The sequence below is a fragment of the Herpailurus yagouaroundi genome, unplaced genomic scaffold (genome assembly GCF_014898765.1).
Source record: "Herpailurus yagouaroundi ecotype Mexico unplaced genomic scaffold, PumYag 142, whole genome shotgun sequence".
Lineage (NCBI taxonomy): Eukaryota > Metazoa > Chordata > Mammalia > Carnivora > Felidae > Herpailurus > Herpailurus yagouaroundi.
Window position 1 is genome coordinate 61,096,775 of NW_024412397.1, and position 22,317 is coordinate 61,119,091.

Here is a 22,317-nt window from a genome sequence, read left to right on the forward strand (position 1 = left end):
TAGGTCAGGGCTGACAAGGAGAGATGTTCTTTATCTGTGTGATGTCATTCTGGCTTTTGTTTAGATGCCCTGCTGAAGATGCTATTCCCTCTGGAGGGGTCTTGGAAGGTTGATCTTGGGCTAGCTCCACCCTGAATTAGGGATGGAAATATAGCAATTTCCAGGTGGGTTTCCCCTTGATCCACTACTGCCTCCTAAAATTTCCGCAAGTAGCTTAAGTGTCTGTGTTGTATACTGTCTGCATCGCTGGAGTTGACATTTGTCATTTTTATCCCTTTCGAAGAGCTAAAAATAGCGTGGCTTTGGGGTCGCACTGTCCTGAGTTTGAATCCTGGCTTTTTCCCTCACTGGCTGCACGATCTTCAGAAAATACACTATTTTTTTTTTAACTTTTATTTATTTTAAGAGAGAGAGAGAGCGCGCATGTAAGAGGCAGAGAGAGAGAAGAGGAGAGAGAGGGGGAGAGAGAGAATCCCAAGCAGGCTCTGCACTGTCAACGTGTAGCCTGATGCAGGGCTCAGTCTCATCAACTGTGAGGTCATGACCTGAGCCGAAATCAAGAGTTGGACACTTAACCGACTGAGCCACCCAGGCGGCCCTGAAAACCCCATTTTAAAGTTCAGTATACTGTGGCACCTGGGTGGTTCAGTCAGCGTCCAACTCTTGGTTTCCGCTCAGGTGGTGATCTCAGGGTTCGTGGGATCAAACCCGGACCTGGGCTCTGTGCTGGCAGCACGGAGCCTGCTTGGGATTCACTTGCTCTCGCCCTGCCCCTCTCCCCCTCTCGCGTGCTCCTCTCTCTCTCAAAATAAATAAATTTTAATAAAAAAAATAAAATTCAGTGTGTTATAAGACAAAGGTGTTTTTTTAAATTTTAATTTAGTTTAGTCTTTTTTTTTTTTTAATTTTTTTTTCAACGTTTATTTATTTTTGGGACAGAGAGAGACAGAGCATGAATGGGGGAGGGGCAGAGAGAGAGAAAGACACAGAATTGGAAACAGGCTCCAGGCTCTGAGCCATCAGCCCAGAGCCCGACGCGGGGCTCGAACTCACGGACCGCGAGATCGTGACCTGGCTGAAGTCGGACGCTTAACCGACTGCGCCACCCAGGCGCCCCTAGTTTAGTCTTTTTTTAAGGCGTGTACGTGGCTTTCATTTCGGTCTGCTTCTCCTGTCAGAAACATATCCCTGTGCCTACAAGGTTATACCATCTACAAGAGGAAGTTCTGGAGCTAGCAGAAGGAATACCTTCCGCAAACAACCTCCGGATCTGTCACCCCAAGATTCTTGTCTATAACGCTGCGAGATATTAAAATATCTCACGGAGCCTCGGGAAGTTTCAAGAATCGACAGATGGCTCCTATTCACGATGATTGAAGTGCTCTCTGGCTGGCGGCTTGCTGTTAGGTCGCAGGCACTAAATAGTCCTTTCAACGTGTTCCTTGCTCCTCTCCGGGTTTAGACTCTTTCCCCAGGCCAGTCCACAAGGACGGATCCTGACATTTCATTATTTTTCCTCTGTTCAGTTTCATAAGCCCTATAACCACATCCTCTAAAGCACACCATAAAGAAAGAACTTCCTTATCTTTCATTCTGATCCTAAAAGCAGCAATTGCCCTTTGGTGATTAATTCGTACTAGATGGATTAGGACCTAAAAGTGCACTGATGTGAGAAGACAAGAAGGTGAGCGGGTCTCAGCTGCATGGCCTTGCCATCTGGCTAAAATCCCCCTGGGCAGCCTCTCCATCCGCCTCCACTCTCCTCCTGATCCCTTTTTAACTTCCAGCAGGCTTTGCTATTATTAAGCCCTGGGACACTGAACCAGTGACTCATCAGTCAAAATTGTCCTTTCAAAATAATAATTGCTAAAGAGGTTTAAAAAATATTACCAGGTGCCCCAAGGTGTATGTGTGCGTGCGTGTGTGTGTGTGTGTGTGTGTGTGTGTGTGTTTGCGTTGGGTGGAGATTCGAAAACTTCTTTGACTATCTGGGGGTAAAAGGAGATATGTCTTTCATTAGTTTTCTTCAAAAAACTGAACAACATTTATGATTTCTAGAAGCAGCTGAGCAGCACGGATAGTGCATAAGACGACAGGCCTAAGAGTTTGACAGAAGGAGGTTTGAGTCCCATGTCCCTGTCACAGGTGGGTTTTTTGTTATTTACCTTTTTTTGGTAAAAAAAAAAAAAAAAAGTTTATTTTTGAGAGAGGGAGAGAGAGCACACAGGAGCAGGGAATGGACAGAGAGAGAGGGAAAGCGAGAGAATCCAAAGCAGGCTCCGCACTGTCAGTGCAGTGAGATCATGACCTGAGCCCAAACCAAGAGTCAGACGCTTAACCGACTGAGCCACCCAGGCGCCCTTGTTATTTACCTTTGTATGAGTTATTTAACCTTTGTGAGCTTAAATAACCTTTTGCGCGTAAATAACATTCATTAACTTTTGTGAGTTTCATTTGTAAAATGGGAGCATCTCACTATTATTATCGTTTAAGGGGTGTAGGAGGAATGGATGTCAAATGCCAAGCAGAGTGCCTGGTGCCTAACGGGTGCTTATTATCCTGGATGCTGGAGAATCCTTACCTGGGCAGGGAACAGAGCCCTTTGTCTGTGAGTTAGGACTCTGTTAGCTGGCCAAGGACACAGGCTGAGGAGACATGTGAGGCTGGGGACTCCAGACATTTTAGAGAATTAGTCCCTAAGCCACCTATTAGTTGAGAGTGATAGACTTCAAAAGTGAAGACCTCATCAAGAGATAGAATTTACCCCATCCCCCCACATCACCCCCTCCCAGTTTGGGGTTGGCTTTGTTGCCAATAGCATCTAGTGGAAAGAATGTTATGGAAGCTATATGTTATACAAGTTAGAAGCCCAGGCCTCAAGAGCCTTGTAGTCTTGCTGCTTTGGAACTGGTTGCTATGTAAAGGGCTCTGGCCATCCCGCTGGATGGTGATAGACAAAGGCCCAATCATACTTGGAATCCAGCCTCCAGCTGGACACAGGAGTGAGGCCCAGGCCGAGCCAGCTAGCCCCTACCTACACCTCCACGACAGGCAATGAGTGACAGCAGTGGGCTGGCTCTGGCCAAACCATGGGTCCAGTAGGACTGTGAGCCCAAGAACCTATTGTTGTAATCCAGTAAAGCATCAACTGTAGAATCTAGGTAGTGATCATGCAGGTGTGCACTCCACAGTGCTTCCAATTTTTTCAAAAGTTTGGAAAATTGCAAAATAAAATGTGGGGGGCGGGGAAGAAGACCATGGAACTGCTTGATTGAAGATCATCAGCTCTTGGGGAAAGCAGTTAATGGATATCATTCTTTTTAGTATTTAAATATCTACATTTATGCTATATTATCATTTGCCAAAAATACTATTTTGAACGATTGAAGGATAACCGTAAAATATATTCAAAAAAGAGAACTAGTTGTTTTAAGTCTGTAATTTTTGGAGTGGCTTGGTACGCATCAAAAGCTGATTAAGAAACCGACATACATGGCCTGTCCCCTTTCCTGATTGCCAAGGGGGTAAAAACACAGGGAAGGAAAATCTCATACGAGGTTATGCTTTTATTTACTGATTAACTTTTATTTTATTCACTTATTCATTTACTTGTTTATTTATGCAGAGTTGACACACAATGTTACATTAGTTTCAGGTGTGCATCTTAGTGATTTGACAAGTTTATACATCACGCTATGTTAACTGCTGTTGTAGCTACAATCTATCCTGTTATAAAGCTATTGCAATGCCATTGACTATATGGCCACGGTTTTATTGAGGTGTATTGAGGTATAACTTACACTGAATACACTTCATCCATATAAAGGGTACCATGTGATGAAGCTGGACAATTATTTATACCTGTGACACCACCACCATTAACATGAGAACATTTCAATCACTCCAGATTGATGCCCATCTACCGTCAGCCCTCTCTATGTCCTAGGCCCCAGGCAATCACTGGCGATGTGGGGCTCGAACTCACGGACCGTGAGATCATGACCTGAGCCGAAGTCGGACGCCCAACCGACTGAGCCACCCAGGCGCCCCATAACATGTATTTTCAATCCTGTTGGCTAAATATGTAGGTATGTGTTCAATACAGTATGGTAGATATATGTTTAGTTTTTAAGGGAATTGCCCAACACTTTTTCGCGGTGGTTTACCAATTTATATTTCTACCGTAAGAGTTCCATTGTTCTGCATTCTCCCCAGTACTTACTATCACCAGTCTTTTTGATGTTAGCTATTTTAATGGGTTTGTAGCAATATTTCATTGTGAATTTAACTTTCATTTCCTTGATGATAAATGATGTGGAGTGTCTTTCATGTGCTTATGGGTCATTCATACATCACTTTTGGTCAAATGTCTGTTTGATTCTTTTGTTCACACTTCACTGAATTGTCTGAATTCTTCTTCTTGAATTATAAGAGTTCTTTATGGATTCTGGATACAAGGCCATTGTCAGATATCCAGATTGTGAATGTTTTCTCTCATTCTGTGGCTTGCTTTTTAGTTTTCTTGATGGTGCTGTTCAATGACCAGAAGTTTTTAATTTTGACAAATTCCAATTAATCTTTGCTTTTTTTCTTTTATGGTTTGTGTGTGTGTTTAAACATTTCCTAAGAAATCTTTGTCTGCCATAAGGTCACAAAGACTTTTCTCCTCTGTTCGGTTTCTAATTTTTGCTCTCAGGTTTAGATTTACGATCCATTGCTAGTAAATGTGTGTGTGACTGTTAATTTTGTGCCAATTTTGTTAGGCCAGATACCCACATATGTGCCAACACCAGTATGGATGTTTCTGTGAAGGTTAACATTTAAATAAGTAGATGTTGAGTAAAGCTGATTACTCTCCATAATGGGGGTTGGCCCCATCCAATCAATTAAAGACCTTAAGAGAAAACGACCAATGCTCCCAAAGAAGAGGAAATTCTCACCAAAGCCTGATTTTGGCTTCAGGCTGCAATACCAACGCTTGCCTGGGGCTCCAGCATGCTGGCCTGCCCACCAGATTGCAGACTCTCTCTGCCCCCCGCCCAAAAAAATAAATAAACGTTGAAAAAAATATATAAAAAAATGTGCCACTTCCTTTAAAAAAAAATTAATGTTTATTCATTTTTGAGAGAGAGAGAAAGACAGAACGCAAGTAGGGGAGGGGCAGAGAGAGGGAGACACAGAATCTGAAGCAGGCTCCAGGCTCTGAGCTGTCAGCACAGAGCCTGATGTTGGGCTTGAGCTCACGAACCTTGAGATCATGACCTGAGTTGATGTCGGATGCTTAACCGACTGAGCCACCCAGGCGCCCCTGACTCTATGATTTTGATGATTCTAAGAAACTTATGTAAGTGGAATCAGAGTTTGTCCTTTTGTGTCTGGCTTATTTTATGTAGTATAACGTTCTCAAGTTTCATCCATGTTGTAGTGTATTTCAGAATTTAAAAATGTTTTCTTTTTAAAGCTGAATAATATTCCATTGTATATACATGCCACATTTAGCTTATTCATTCATCTGTTCATGGACACTTGGGTTGATTCCATCTTTTAGCTGTCATGAATAAGATTGCTATAAACATATACGTACACATATATCTTCACGATCTTGCTTTATATTCTTCTGAGTATATACCCAGAAGTAGAATTACTGGAAAGTATGGTAATTAGATTTTTCATTTTTTTTAAGAATTGCCATACTGTTTTCCATAGCAGCTATACCATTTTATGCTATGAACAGTGCACAGGGTTCCATTTTCTCCACATCCTTGCCAACACTTGCTATTTTCTGTTTTTGTTTTTGTTTTTGATAGTAGCCATGCTAATGGGTATGAGGTGACATCTCATTGCGGGTTTGGTTTGCATTTCCCTAGTGAGTGGTGATGTCGAGCATCTGTTCATGTGCTTATTGGTCATCTGTATATCTTCTTGGAGAAATGTCCAGTCAAGTCCTTTGTCTAGTTTTTAAATTGGGTTCTTTGCTTTTTTGTTTTTGAATTGTGTTGAGTTTTGTTTTGCTTGGAGCGTATAGGAGTTGTCTATATCCATATCCCTATTAATCCTTTATCAGATCTATTATTTGCAAATATTTTCTCCCATTCTGTGGTTTCAATCTGTCAGCAGTGTCTTTTGATGCACAAAGAGTTTAATTTTCATTAAATCTAATTTGTCAGTTTTTCTTGTGTTGCCCATGCCTTTGGTGTCATATCCAAGAAATTGTTGCCAAATCCTATGTTTCCTTCTGAGAGTTTTATAGTTTTAGATTGCACATTTGGGGTCACAGATCAATTTTGAGTTAATTTTTGTATACTGTATTAAGTAAGAGTTCAGCTTTATTCTTTTTTATGTGAATAGCCAGTTTTCCCAGCACCATTTGTTGAAAAGATGGTCTTTTTCCCATTGAATAGTCTTAGCATTCTTGTTGAAAATCATTTGACCATATATTTGAAGGTTTATTTCTGGATTTTTTCTTCTCTTCCATTGATCTATCTGTCTGTCTTTGTGTCAGTACCACACCATTTTAATGATTGTGGCTTTACAGTTAGTTTTAAAATCAGGAAGTGAGTCCTCTAGCTTTGTTATTTTGGGGAATTATTTGGGGTTCCTTGAAATTCATATGTATTTTAGGACAGGTTTTTCTCTATTTCTGCAAAAAGACCCCCTCATTGGGATTTTGATTGGGATTACATTAAATCTCTAGATCACTTTGGGTAGTACTGACATCTTAACAATGTTGCCTTCTACTCCACAAACATGGGAAATATTTTCATTTATGTCTTCTTTATTTTTCTCTCAAAAACATTTTTTTTTCAGTTTTCATTGTACAACTCTTTCACCTGCTTGGTTAAGTCAATTCCTAAGTGTTTTATTCTTTTTTTTTTATGCTATTTTAAATGGAATTATTTTCTTAATTTCCTTTTCAGATTGCTCTTTGTTAGTGTATAGAAATGCAGCTATGTTTTGTGTGTTGACTTGGTATGCTGCCATGTTGCTGAATGTGCTTATTAGTTCCAAGAGATTTTTATGGAATCTTTAGGATTTTTTACATACGAGACAATATCATCTGTGAATGGAGGTAATTTTACTTCTTCCTTTATGATTTGCATGCTTTTTGTTTCTTTTTTGTTGCCTATTTGCTCTGGCTAGGACTTCTAGTACTATGTTGAAGAGAAGTGGTGAAAATGGGCATCCTTGTCTTGTTCTTGATCTTAGGTGAACAGCTTAGAGTCCCTCACCATTGAGTGTGATGTTCACTATGGGTTTTCCAAATACGGATTTTATTATGTTGAGGTAATTTTCTTCTATTCCTAGGTTACTGAGTATTTTTATCACAAAAGCGGTCAGTTTTATCAAATGCTTTTTCTGCATTGATTGAGAGGGTAATGTTTTTTCCCCTTCATTCTTTTGATGCGGCATATTGCATCGATCAATTTACGTATGTTGAAGCATCCTTGTGGTCCAGGAATAAATCCTACTTGGTCATGGTGTGTAATCTTAATATGCTGCTGAATTTGGTTTCCTAGTATTTCATGGAGGATCAATGTACTTAAGGGATATTGACCTGTAGTTATTGTTACCAGATTTTTAATGTGTCCTTATTTTCTGACTTCTTTCACAATTGTCTCTCTATCTTTGATTTTAGCAGTTTAACTATGATGTGTCTTGAGCCTACTTTATTCATATTTGTGTGCTTGGGGTTTTCTGAGCGTTTGATTTGTAAACTTATGTATTCCACCAAATTTAGTAAGTTTTCAGTCATAATATCCTAAACTATTTTTTCTGCCCGTTCTCTCTCTCATCTCCTTCCATGACTGCAGTTATACATATGCTAGAGTGCTTGAGATGACTGCACAAGTCCTTGAGGGTCTTTCATCCTTTTTTTTCAATTTTTCCTCTTCTTTTTTCAGACTGAATAATTTCCATTGACATATCTTCAAGCCTACTGGTTTTTTCCCTCCATTTTCTCTATTCTAATATTAAACAAATCCAATTATTTTGAAATTTTCTGTATTGTATATTTCAGTACTAAATGTTTTGTTAAGTCCTGTTTTATAGTTCTTATTTCTGCTGATATTCAGTCATTATCAGATGCTTATTTTCCTTTTCCCCTATAAGCATTGCTATAATAGCAGTTTTAAGGCATTTTCTGTTGATTCCAAATTGTATCTTGTATTGGTGAGGTTCCTTGTTCATTTATTGATTCATTTGATAATAGGTTGGTCGCACTATACATATTCTTTGTATTTTGGTTAATTTGGGGTTGTGTTCTAGACATTGTGAACAGTATATTGTGGAGCCTCTGGATTCTGTTATGTTGCTCTGAAGGGTGTTGATGTTGTGTTGGGCTTAGACTCAAACTGCAGTCTCTGTCTTGATTGTGGTGCGTGGCAGCTCGGGTCTCAGTTTGGTTTGCTTTCAGCATGTCCTGAACATATGTATTTCAGGGGCTAGGCAGAAATTTGAGCAGTCTGTACACAGAACTTGGGGTACCACTTTGCTTGTCTTCTTTTTCAGCAATTCCTCCCTCACTCTGATGGCTATGAGCTCCTTCTCCCGTCCCCTAATTCCAGAAATACGTTAAGCTTTTTATCAGAATTTTTGTCATACTCCACACCGCCACAGCTACAACTGCCTTCAGAGCAAAACCACAAAAATGGGAAACTCACCCTATGCCAGCTACTTTCTCTGAGTTTCCACTTTCCCTCAGAATCTGCCTGCTTTTGTTCATTTTCTTGTTACTTATAACATTGTTTTTGTATTTCTTTCAGAGGGCATTGATGTGCTGTGGGATGATCAACTTCTTAGTTGCATCCAAATAATAACATTTTAAATTGAGAAGTTATTACTTTCTGGAAGTTTGCTACATAGGGAAGGAAAATGTAGAGTAAGTTTCGTGTGTGTGTGTGTGTGTGTGTGTGTGTGTAATGAAGTGTGATAAAGGTGGGAGGAGAGAATGAAGTTCGAGGTATAAGTTGCTTGCTCACACATGGATGTTGTTACTTTTATTTTAATGTTTTTTTTTTAATTTTGAGAGAGAGAGAGAGAGGGGGGGAGGGAGAGAGAGAGAGCAAGCAGGGGAGGGACAGAGAGAGACAGAGAGGAAGACACAGAATCCAAAGCAGGCTTCAGGCTCTGAGCTGTCATGTCAGCACAGAGCCTGACATGGGGCCTGAACCCATGAACTGTGAGATCATTACCTGAGCTGAAGTTGGATGCTTAGCTGACTGAGTCACTCAGGCACCCCGGTAGTTTTATTTTATCATGGAACTCTCTGCTGTAGAAGTAGAAGCAAGTCTAATAAGGAAAACATTTACTTACTACATGGGAGTCAGTGCATTTAAACAAAACTAAAAACAGATGAATAAACAAAAGACTACACTTCTTAAAAAGTCCTAAAAATGGGGTGCCTGCGTGGCTCAGTGGGCTAAGCGTCTGACTTAGGCTTGGGTCACTATCTCACGGTTGGTGGGTTTGAGCCCCGCGTCAGGCTCTGTGCTGACAGCGTGGCGTCTGGAGCCTGCTTCAGATTCTGTGTCTCCTCTCTCTGCCCTTCCCCTGCTTGCACTCTCTCTCTCTCTCAAAAATAAATAAACATTAAAAAAATTTTTTTAAGTTCTAAAAAAGACTACACTTCCTAATACATTTTTCAATACACTATGAGAGCTTATTTGAATTCAGAAGAAAACTAGATCTTATAGCTCCCTTTTCCCGAATGTTTATAATATTATCACAATCTGCTCTTCTCTCTGATTGAAACCAATGAATATGATGTCATAATAAAGTTCTTTGATTTTGTTCACCTAACTGTGTGTTTTAGAGAATTTTCCATCTTCGTATGTTTAGATCGGCTATATAAGGCAGCATAGCATTCCATAATCTATGCGCACTTTAACTGATTCGAGTATTATCCTTTTGATAGATATTCAAGTTGTTTCCAAAATTTTACAGTTAAACTATCTTTGTGCTTAATTCTGTACATTTATGTGTTTATTTTGGATACATAAATTGCTTCTGAGAGTATGTGTATTTGAGTTTTTGATAGACGCTCTTAAATCTCCTGCTTCTAATAGGTTGTCAAATTTATGGTTTTGCCAACAGTCAATGGGAGTGTCCATTTCTCTTTATTCACCATACCAGTGGATATTGTTAATTTTTTAAGGTTTCCAATATGATAGATAATGGAGATTTATTTGTATTTTTGTATTTACTGGACGGGCTGCCCATCTTTTTACATTTTATAGGTCACTTTTTTTTTTTCTGTGTGAAGAGTCTATTCATGGCCCATAATAACTTTTCTAGTAGGTTATTTGTATTTTTCTAATTGATTTTTGGAAATTGTTATACATTATAACCCTTTATGTTATATAGGTTGCAGATATTTTCTCCTAGTCTATGACATGTCTTTAAATATTTTAATAGATTTTTTACACAGAATTTAAAAATATTTATGTAGGCAAAACTCTCAGTTTTAAGATGGATTATGTTGTTGCTTAAATACATATTACTTGCATGTATAATATAAAATTATTATATTGAAGACTTAGTTCCATCTTGAATTTACTTTTGAGGATGGTAAAAGTAAGGAATTTAGTTTTTCGTTAAAACAGGCTTATTGAGGCATAACTGATGTATAAAGAATTGCACAGGGGCGCCTGGGTGGCACAGTCGGTTAAGCGTCCGACTTCAGCTCAGGTCACGATCTCGCGGTCCGTGAGTTCAAGCCCCGCGTCAGGCTCTGGGCTGATGGCTCAGAGCCTGGAGCCTGCTTCCGATTCTGTGTCTCCCTCTCTCTCTGCCCCTCCCCCGTTCACGCTCTGTCTCTCTCTGTCCCAAAAATAAATAAACGTTGGAAAAAAAAAAAAAGGATTGCACATATTTAATGTGTACAATTTGATGAGTTTGGAAGTATGACTTCCCCATGATACCATTTCTATTACTATGAACATGGTGCTACAGAGATCGCAAAGGTTTCTTGTATTCTCCCATTCTTTTTGTGTCTGATACAAACACTTAGCATGAGATCCACCTTCTTAACAAATTTTAAGTGACAATACCATATTGTTAACTCTGGGCGCTGTGTTGTAGAGCAGATCTCTAGAATTTACTAATCTAGCATAGCTGAATCTATACTCATTGATCAACTCCCCAATTCCCCCAGCCCCCAGCCTTTGGCAACTACTATTGTATTCTCAATTGCTATGAGTTTGACTATTTTGGGTGCCTTAAAAGAGTGGCGTCATGCAGTATTTGTCCTTCTGTAACTGGCTTATTTCACTTTGCATAATGTGTTCCAAGCATACCCATTTTGTTCCAAATGGCAGGGTTTCCTTCTCTTTAAAGCCTGAATAATAATCCAGTGACTGCGTATGCCACATTTTCTTTATTCATGCGTCTGTTGATGGACACTTGGGTTGCTCCCAAATGTTGGCTGTTGTGAATAATAATGCAATCAACATGGGAGTGCAAATATCAGGGATTTAGTTTTATTTTTTCCCAGATAGATAATGGTCCCAATTCTATCCCATTTCTTTCCCACTGATTTGAACAGCCAGTTTTATAATATTCTAAATTCTGACATATAGATATGCCTCTTTTAGAATTCCCTTTTTTTTTATCCATGGGTCTATGTGTCTTTCTAAAGGCAAACACAAACATTCAGTTATCATGAGTTTATATCATGTTTGAGTTCTAGTAGGTATCTTCATTGCTTTTTCAACTTTTAAAAATTTACATGCATTTTTTTCTCTTCCAGTTGATGTTTAGAATGAATTTATCAAGTTCCATAAAAATGAATTGCTTTGGGAATTTCATCAAAACAAATATTTACTGATAAATTATTTTGATAGGAAGAACATTTTTTATAATATTGAATCTTTCTAAGAACATGATACATTTCTCCATTTATTCAGGTTGCCTAAAAGAACTTTAAGAAATTTTAGTTTCCTTCATGTAATTTTGTATGTTTCTTATTTAGTCTCTTAGACATTTTTAAAGTTTTTGATGCTGTTGAATATGACTATTTTGATCCATTACCATTATTGCTTAGTTCTTCTCGGTATATAGGAAAACTATCACCTTTTATATTTTTATCTTATTATCTAGTAATGATTCTAAACGATCTTACTATAGCCCCAAGAGCTCTTCAGTTGATGATCTTGGATTTTCTATGTGGACAGTCACATAGATTAAAAATAATGAGTTTCTCATTAACTTTCTAGCTTCTTATTTTCCTGTTTTATTTAACTGGCTAGGTCCACCAGTAAAATGTTGACTAGGTAACAAAGAAAGCAGTTACCCTTGTCTTCCTCCAGATTTTATTTTATTTTTTTTTATTTTTATTTTTTTTTTAAATGAAGAATTCTTGAAAAAAAAATTTTTTTTTAAAAAAATAAAAAAAAATGAAGAATTCTTCTTTCTTTTTTTTTTTTTTTTTCAACGTTTATTTATTTTTGGGACAGAGAGAGACAGAGCATGAACGGGGGAGGGGCAGAGAGAGAGGGAGACACAGAATCGGAAACAGGCTCCAGGCTCTGAGCCATCAGCCCAGAGCCCGACGCGGGGCTCGAACTCACGGACCGCGAGAGATCGTGACCTGGCTGAAGTCGGACGCTTAACCGACTGCGCCACCCAGGCACCCCTTCCTCCAGATTTTAAAGGAATGCTCTTGCTATTGCAACATTGTGGATTTTGGTGTCCTCTCTTTATCAGGATAACAAAGTTTCTCTGCAATTTTAGCTTTCCGAGCGCTTATTTTTTTATACCATGAATGTTTTTAAACTTCATTATTTTCCTCAAATCTGTTGAGACAGCCAGATGGTTTTCTCTTTAACAAACCATTAATTTGGTGAATGACCTTAACAGGTATTCCAATGGTGAAATAGCTTGAGCTCATATATTAGCCCTTTTAATTCAAACGATGGTTTTTATTTTGTTTAGGGTTGTTGCATCTACAGTCAAGAGTGAAATTGGCCTCGGGCACCTAGGTGGCTCCGTAGTTTGAGTGTCAGACTCTTGATTTTGGCTCAGGTGGTGATCTAGTGGTTTGTGGGATCGAACCCCCATGTCCAGCTCTGCGCTGACAGTGCGGAGCCTGCTTGGGATTCTCTCTCTCTCACACTCTCAAAATAAAAAATTAAACATTAAAAAAAAAAAAAGTGACACTGGCCTGTGGTTTGTCTGTCTCCTCGTCCTGCCTGTATCTGGTGTGTTTATTTTAGTCTCTGAAGCTAGTTGGGGAATTTTTTTTTTTTTTTTTTCTATTACCTGGAAGGTTTTCTTTATGTGGCTAATCATTTGTTTCTTACCTGTTTGGTAGATCTCCTTTCTTTGACCCTAGGGTTTTCTTTGTGAGCAGATTTTTAACCACTCAATTTGGAAACAATGAGTTACATAGTATTTCTTATTTTAAAGGAAAATGCATGATGAGCTTGCCTTCAAGTTGAAATTTAAAAGGAATTCCCCTCTTGGGATTTACAGGGGACACTGAGAACACATATCCAGCAAGCTCTAACCTTAACATTTTTACAACAATGCAGCTCTGAATTTCATGTGCTTCCCCCCCCCCCCGAAATGATCTTCTATAAATGTCAAGGGCATGGTATAAAAATGCACCTCTTGGGGCGCCTGGGTGGCTCAGTCGGTTGAGCGTCCGACTTCAGCTCAGGTCACGATCTCACGGTCCGTGAGTTCGAGCCCCGCGCCGGGCTCTGGGCTGATGGCTCGGAGCCTGGAGCCTGCTTCCGATTCTGTGTCTCCCTCTCTCTCTGCCCCTCCCCCATTCATGCTCTGTCTCTCTGTCTCAAAAATAAATAAACGTTAAAATAAATAAATTTAAAAAAATGCACCTCTTGAAGGTATTGCTAAGGGAACCCATGTTAAAAAAGATTTGTGTGTGTATTTAGACTTACCAGAGTCTAACAACTCAAACTGTGGAATGTATGGGATTTTTAAGGAAGTGGATAGATTCTATATCCTTCAAATAATCTTCTGTAAATTTGTTTTCTCTAATTTAGGCTTTTGACAGGAGTTAGATAAGGAGAAGTTTGAGATTCTGTTTTATGGTGGGATCCCAGAGAGCTAGTATTCTGAAATAAATGTTAGGAAGACTTCCAGGGGATGGAAATTTTGCAACTAGCCTGAGTAAATCCAAGTAGAGAAAAAAAGAGAAAGTGGAACATATTTATAATAAGAGTGATGGGGTTTCTAATTCATGACTGACCAATACTTGGCCTCCCAGGAATTTTACTGTGGTTTTATTTTTTTTAGTCTAAATAGTCATCAGTTGGAAACATTATCATTAAACTGACCTTCCTCCCCGCCCCTCAACCATGGCGTTTCAGAATAACTGAACTCTTGCAAGAGATTAAGAAATGATTAGTCTACTTTTAACTCTTGTGTTTTAAATCTGAGCTATGATCTAAATTAAACTATAAGCATGACTGTACCAATTTAGGAGATTATTCACTGCTGGTATTTATCTTGTTTCATTCATGAGCTACATCATTAAACAGTAACAGTTGAATAACTACAGAGGGATGGAAGGATTTGCAATCTCATGGACAGAAGCAAGAAATATAAAGAGAATACAATATTGAAGGGGAAAGTATTACATTCATTCTCCAAGTGAGTGATTCTGTGCTTCTGGGGGTCATTGATAGGTCATAAGCGAGGGAAGATGTTTGAAGTAAGGCAAGAAGCAGCATGCCTTGAATTTAGGGGAGAGCAGAGACAAAGTGTTAGCCATGGCAGGCTATGGGGGGAAATCACTCAGACTCCATTGCTGATGGATCACTGGGATGATAAAGAGAGCTAAGAGAAAGCTTTGTGTAAAGGGTAGGAGCTCTAGGGAATCAAGAAAATTCCTGCCCTCAGGACACTCAAAGTCTAGAGTGGTGCTGTCCAATAGAAGTATAATGTGAGCCTCCTATGTAATTTTAATGCTTTAGTAATGACATTAAAATATGCAAAGAAATGGGTGAAATATATTTTAGTGATATATTCTATTTAACCTAAGCAGATATTCCAATTACCATGTAAATATGTACTCAATGTAAAAATCAGTCATGAAATATTTTATATGAAAAAACACTGTCTTTGAAATTCAGCATGTAACTTACATTAATAGTGCATCTCCATTCATATTCGCTACAGTGTAATGCTCAAGAGCCACAGGTGGTCAGTGGCTACTGCATTAGCCCGCCTAGCTCTGGAATGAGAGAAGGATTTGGAAACACAGGAATCCGGGACGATGGGAGACGACAAGAACAGAGACAAGGTGGGAACACAGCGCTCGCTCACTGCAAGACCCAGGGGAGCGAATCCATCCGCTGCGGGTGGATCGCAAGGTGACTTGGGGGCGGCAGCGCCTATTAAATTCCATTGTGAACAATGAACAGTGCTGGCCAGGCCAGGGTTTTGCAGCCTGCTTCACCATGGCTCCATTAGTTAAACCATTCGTGACCCCCGTCCTCAGCAAATGTTTCCGGAACCCTGAAGAGCTGGGACAGGTCCAGCGCTGCACGAGAAGCGCGTGCCCATCGCAGCCCAGCCTCCCCCTGAGCCCAGCCCGCGGCTCCTGTCCTGCTCTTGAGCCCTCCCCGCGACCTTTGGCAGCTGCCCCCAGGGGCTGATTCTTGCAGGTGCGCAGAAGAGCAGGGGCCGTGCCATCCAGTCCCACAGGAGCCCTGAAGAGGTGCTCCTTTCTGAACTTTTCAAAGGCAGAGAGCAAGCTGGGAGAAGGTGACCTCCCCCAGGTCACACCCGTCCACGGAGGAGGATTCGACAAGGCGCCTCCGTTGTCATTCGGGGCTGTTCTGGCGATGCAGCACAATCTTTTCAGCAGGTTACAGAAAAGCTGTAAAATCACTGATTTATGACGCCTTCTTAAATAACTTCTCACAACACTTCCCCGCTTAGAGTAGTCAGTGGTCTCCCATTTTCTGTTAAACTGCCAGGATTTCAAGATGCTCCATGATTTACCCCCACGCCGCTCCCTAGATCACCTGCTAATGCCCACATCTGCTGTCGGTTCCCATCAGGGGCCTCTTCCCAGTGGGGCTTTCCTTCTTCTGTGTCCTGCCCCCTGTCCCGTCGCCTAGAAAAGGTGAAGGCAGTAACGAAGTAGAAAATCCAAGTATGTTAACAACAAAAATATTATTCCTTCTTGCAGCATGAGAGGGCGCTGTTGTCTAAAACAGGATGTTTAATCGGAGCTTTTCACACAGGGAGGCTGAGAGGATATTATCATGAGCGCATCTGCTTTTTGTGGCGTTCCGGATGTCCTTACTATGCATCATTTTGTAACTCAAACTTGGCAGCTTAGACATCTGTAAGTTATTTGTTGAGAACTGTTTTGTTCTCTGCACTCTCTGAATAAATAGAAAGTAACAGTTAAATTCTTCGAAAACAAAGAATTATACAGGTGTTTCAGCGCATTTTGTTTAACATCTTATATACATGTAAGGATATTTTATACATGATTGGGGTTGTCTACCTAGAAATGCGTCTAATTAAATGACAGTCCTGTTTTTCACTTGGTATTTTATAGGACCATTAAAAAGTGACCGTAAGTGTTGCCTGGATGGGTTAGTTGGTTGAGTGTCAGACTTTGGCTCAGGTCATAATCTCAGGCCTCTTGTGAGTTCGAGCCCAGGGCTCGCTGCTGTCAGGGCAGAGCCCCCTTGGGATCTGCTGTCCCCCTGCCCTCTCTGCCCCTCCCCCACTCTCTCTTTCTCTCTCTCTCTAAAAAATAAATAAACATTAAAAAAAAAAGTGACCAATTGTGGGAAAGCTGTTTTTATGTGATATTGGCCCCAGGGACTTTTTTCTGCAGAGAGTGGAGACTCTGTTGCCAGGCTGAGATTTGCCCTTCCGAGGTGGTCATTGTACTCAGATTGGGGGGGTGGGGTGGGGGGAGGGAAGCGCCAAGGACAGCCTGGGGACACAAGGCAGAAATTACAACTAGTTTATACTAAGGTGTCCAAGGATGCAACACGGAGTCCGTCCCTGCGGTTGAATTGGGATGGAACACGCAGCAGGGGTTCCCGGGGAATCCAGAAGCATCATGAAAGACCCATCAGACCACCCAGGAGGGGAGTGGAGGTAGCGGATGTGGTGGGGATCTGTGGGCACAGTTGGTCCTCTGGGTCCACCCTCCTGACGCTCCAGCACAGCCTGGGCCCTTTCTCTGCCCACCAGCCCCATCATGGGGGCATGACGGCCACAGGCGCGACCCTTTGCGGAAGCACCTCCAGGAGGATGGTTGGCTGGCTTCCCCGCCCTCCCGGTCCTGCCCCCGCGTCTCACTTTGTTCTGCTTCCCCACATCTTCATGTCTGTCTTCTCCTTGGATTTGGCGTTTCTCCCTGAGGGCATTCTTCCATTTGTCCTCTCCCCTTTCTCCTGATCCGTCCCTGTCTCTCTGAGTGGAGTGAGGGCTTGTGGTCAGGGAGTGTGTGCTATGGTAGCCAGTAAGCCTGTGATACGGGAGTTGAGTGTGTGTTCCAGGAACGCTCCTTCTCCTCTGGCTTCTTTTCAATCCATGGCAGGAGCGTTGGACTATCTATGGTTATTGTGGCCCATGGTCATGGGCACCTTTCACCAGCCTAGGAGAGAGTTGTCTTTTTATTATTTTTTTTAATGTTTATTTATTTATTTTTGAGAGAGAGAGAGAGAGAGAGAGAGAGAGAGAGAACAAGCAGGGGAGGGGCAGAGAGAGTGAGGGAGAGAAAATCCCAAGCAGGCTCCGCGCTGTAAGTGCAGAGACCAGTGTGGGGCTCGATTTCCCGACTGTGAGATCAAGACCTTAGTCAATATCAAGAATCGGATGCTTAAGCGACTGAGCCACTCAGGCGCCCTGAGAGAGCTGTGTTTGGTTCTACTCCACCCTCCCTTGGAGCCCCCCAGCTGTCTGCTCTGCTCCATCCAGGGTAAGGGTCCACAGCAGCCTTGTGCCCAGAGAGGGTCCGGGGGCCTCAGTGTTCCTACAGCCTTTCCTAACTCTTTGCTTTTGTCTCTTCCACACTCTGATCTCTGGTAGGAGCCAGAAGGTAGACGAGACTAACTAAATGAGTGGGTCCTTGCTAATATGTTAGCCGGTTAGTCTACTATTTCTCCCATAATGCCAGGACTTGGCCAGAGGCGTATCTTCTAACTCAAGTCCGGGGTAAGTGCTCCAGCCTCTAGGTGGCTAGATGGTGAGACATTGTGGGCACGTTGGCCTTTCTGAACCCTTCAGATGATAACCATGAGGGTCGTCACCTAGTGTATATTCGCATGCATCAACCAAGCCTTGTCCATTCATAAGCTTTTTTTTTTTTTGCTCCTTTGAACTGTGAGTCGTGAATTAAGACCCATGCTGTTGTTCTGTACCCTGGTTTTGGAACTTTCTTTTCTGGTACTTCTCACAAACATTAGCTGTCAGCAGGGGTAAGATGGGAAGGAGTGAGCCACCAGGGTTTCTCTGAGTAATTAGGCAATGGAGTCATTCTCCAAGGTTTTCAAAAAGATATATTATTTTAAAATCCAGGCCCCCATTTATTAACTTTGTAACACTAAATTCTGTAGTAAAGCATTACATCCAGGGTTCTTGGAGACCATGAATGGACTAGACCCTACAGCAGGTATGCCCTGGCCCCTTGCTTATTACCCCATGATGATACACTTGAAGGTGGTCTTAGAAAAACTGAGTTTTTGGTTAGGCTTTTTAGCTCTGTCAGGTGAATTTTATTTGTTTTCGGTTTGTTTCTTTAATATGTCCACATTCCTTTTTTTTTTTTAATTTTTTTTAACTTTTTTTAAATATATATTTTTAGACAGACAGAGCATGAACGGGGGAGGGGCAGAGAGAGAGGAAGACACAGAATCGGAAGCAGGCTCCAGGCTCTGAGCCATCAGCCCAGAGTCCGACATGGGGCTCGAACTGACGGACCGTGAGATCGTGACCTGAGCTGACGTCGGACGCTTAACCGACTGAGCCACCCAGGCGCCCCCCCTTTTTTTTGAGAGAAAAAGTGGGGCTCTAACTCACCAACCACGAGATCATGACCTGAGCCTAGGTTGGACGTTCAACCAATCAAGCCACCCAGGTGACCCTTTAACAATTAATTTAATAAGGCGACAGATCCTATTCCCCCTTGAACTTTGGGTTCTGAGGGATTTCAGCCAACCTTGCCATACTTTGTGAGAAAGTAAACATTGGTGTACGTATAGAAGGAAGTGTGTGCTGTGACTTCTGCCGGGGCCTGTATTCGGTTAAAACCTATAGTTATAAGACGTGGACTGATTTTTCAAACGCTACCAAAAATGCAGCCCTCCGGGCAAACAAAAGAGTGCCATGAAGGTGTTTAAGGATCAATAGATGTGCACACGAAACGTGTCTCAGTGCACATTCCCGAAGCATGTGCATGTTGGTTTCCGAATGATGAATCGGCTCAGAGTTGCATTTGGCTGCCAGTACCAAGCGACCCAAGAGCACAGAGACTGAAACCAAATCGGGGATTTAATTTTTCTCATGTAATGCCCCTCTGAAGGTGGCTCGTCTAGACTGATGTGAAGATTCATAGTATCTTTAGGGATCCAAGGTTTTGTAGCTTTCCCTTCTGCTGACCTTTGTCCTCATGTCTTCAAGATGGCTCCTGAAGCACCAGCCGTCTTATTTTCATTTCAGCAGGAAAGAAATGGAAGGTCAAAGGGCAAAAGTGATATGAATCATCTGGGTCATCTTATGAGTGATCTCCCTGTATATCTCCTTGGCCAGAGCCGTGTCAAATTTCCATCCCTAGCTGCAAAGGAGGCTGGCAGTGTGCCTTTTAGTTGGTTGCATGGCATCCCGTCCAAATATTGGGTCCCTGTTGGCATAGAAGGAGAGGAGAAGGGTTTTGGGTAGGCAAATATCTGCCACCAAGACCTCTCAGAATTTTGGATATGCTAACGTGCATTGTTACTTATCTATGCAGGGAGCTCAGTATGCAGCGTGTCTCCAGCTGTCTGAACTCTGCTGGGGCGTTGCACAGGAAAGGTCTTCTCTGAAATATATGTTAAGAAATTCTGCTTTAGTCAGTTCATTATAGAGAACCTCATAGAGAACTTTAGTCAGTTCATATGGGAACCTCTGTGTTCCCCACAGGGCGTATGTAGGCTACTCACAGTTCAACTCATATTTAAAATTTTTTTTAAAGTTTATTTAATTTTGAAAGAGAGAGACAGAGAGAGTGGGCAGGGGAGGGGCAGAGAGAGAGAGGGAGACGGAGAATCCCAAGCAGGCTGTGTGCCATCAGCATGGAGCCCTCCATGGATCTTGAACTCGCTAACCCCGAGATCATAACCTGAGCTAAAACCAATAGTCAGAAGCTTAACCGACTGAGCCACTCAGGCACCCCTCAACTCATATTTAAATTTTATAGCAGAATAACCGAAGCACCAAAAGTTGAAAGGTAACCTGGCAACCTAGTTTCTGAGACAAGACCCACATTTTTGGGCTTAGACGATTACCCTAATATTCAGCTCACGTGAACTTTGATCAACCCAAATCTTATACTCTCCTTCTAGACTGTGCTGAATAAGTGCTGATCCAGGTCTGGCTTTGTTCCCAGTGTCCAATCTGACCCCTCTCAGTCACAGATGCAGACCATTCATGTGGGAGCAGGGGGACCTGCCACAGGAGGGCTCGTTGCTGATTCAGTGCCCCACAGGAGCGCAGTATCTTCCCGTGACCTTATTCCTGAAGGGCTTAACCCAGCCCGGCAATAAATCTTTACCCACACTTCATCACAAAATGGGCTGCTTTTAAATTACGTTTGCTCATGCAGAGGAAGAGTGCCTTGTTTACTGTGAAATGTCACTCTAGGGTTGGCAGATGCCGGCCATGTAAACAACGGGAGTTCTCCATGAATGTTGACATTTGAGAGCCCAGGTTTTGTCAGCCCTGTGTCTGGATGAATGGGAAACTCTCCATCACACTATGGTCCACGCATTGATGGTACCACCACAACAGGAGAGTAGGGAGACCATTTGGCTGCTGAAAACAATTGGCAGAAACTGTGGTCGTGTGGCCAGGAGGGAGCGGCACCAGTCAGAGCTAATGGGTACAGCCGAAGTGTCTAAAATGGGGATTTTATGTGAATGAACCGTATTATACAGTAGTCTCAATTTAGCACAATGACAAATATAATCCTGCGAAAAGTGTTTGACACTACATTTGTCAGAAAGTACATGTATCTCGAAGGTGTAAAGGTTTTAAATGGTAAGGGCGAAAAGAGCCACTTCTAAAGGGGTTGTTTTTACTAAAGCTTCTGAAATTGATCACATTTTAGAGAACATGTTTATCTGTCCTGAAAACTCCCCTCTAAACCTGTTTTTGGAATTTGGTCTGGACAAAAAATAAATAGTATAACTGTGCAGTAGGTTAGAAATGGAATTTAATTTATTTACTGGTTTTGGCCAGTTAGGGTGGGAATGCTAATTTTATTTGCATATAAAGTAGCTCTAGTCGCTGAAATCAGAATCTAAAATTGCATTTTCCTATATTTAACAAGCTGAATTGCTCCTTAACGTCAGCAGAAATGGATGTTTCTCTCAAGCAGAACTATTTTGAGAGCAGTCCTTGGCACAATAAGCATAGTTACTGTCTGTAGAAGATCTCTTAGGGGTGTTTAGTACCAAAGTTTGTTTCTGAGGTCATGGTCAGTGCAAAACAATGGAAAGCCCACTTGGAAATTGTATTAAGTTCCTGTGGCTATTGTAGTACATTACCACAAACTTGGTGGCCTAAAACAACAGTTTTCACAATTCTGGAGGCTGGAAATCCAAAATCAATATTACTGGGCAAGGCCACACTTTGTCTGGAGGCTCTAGGGGGGAATCCTTCCTGATGTCTTCCAGCTTCTGGTGGCTGCCGGTGTTCCTTGGCTTGTGGCCACATCCCTCCAATCTCTGTTTCCATCCCCACATGGCCTCCTCTTCTGTCCGTATCAAAACTCCCTCTGCTTCTCTATCAGGACGCTCGTGATGGTGCCGAGAGCCCACCCAAGCCATCAAGGATAATCTCCCCATTGGAAGATCCTTAACTTAATCATATCTGCAAAGTTCTTTTTTTAACCACTTAAGGTTCTAGAGATCAGGGTGTGGATATCTCCTTGGGGGGCAATTTTCAGCCTTTTACAAAAATCAGAGCTGACTGTCTGGTAAAGTTTAACTGAAGCACATGGGAAGATGAAGAAGATCTGAAGCCTTGATATAGGAATCCCTGGAGAATGCAAACTCAGATTAGAGCAGACCCTCAGATAACCCACTGATACTCAGACTGGGATCCTTGTCCCATGTTGGG

General features: G+C 41.6%; 1 long non-coding RNA gene across 1 annotated transcript; it reads left to right on the top strand.

The window, feature by feature from the left end:
* The first annotated feature begins 8,769 nt into the window (after nucleotides 1–8,769).
* On the top strand, nucleotides 8,770–15,386 carry LOC121032680 (uncharacterized). The gene is made up of 2 exons (XR_005791432.1): nucleotides 8,770–8,878; nucleotides 15,145–15,386. It is a non-coding gene; the product is annotated as an uncharacterized LOC121032680 (long non-coding RNA).
* The last annotated feature ends 6,931 nt before the right edge of the window (nucleotides 15,387–22,317 follow it).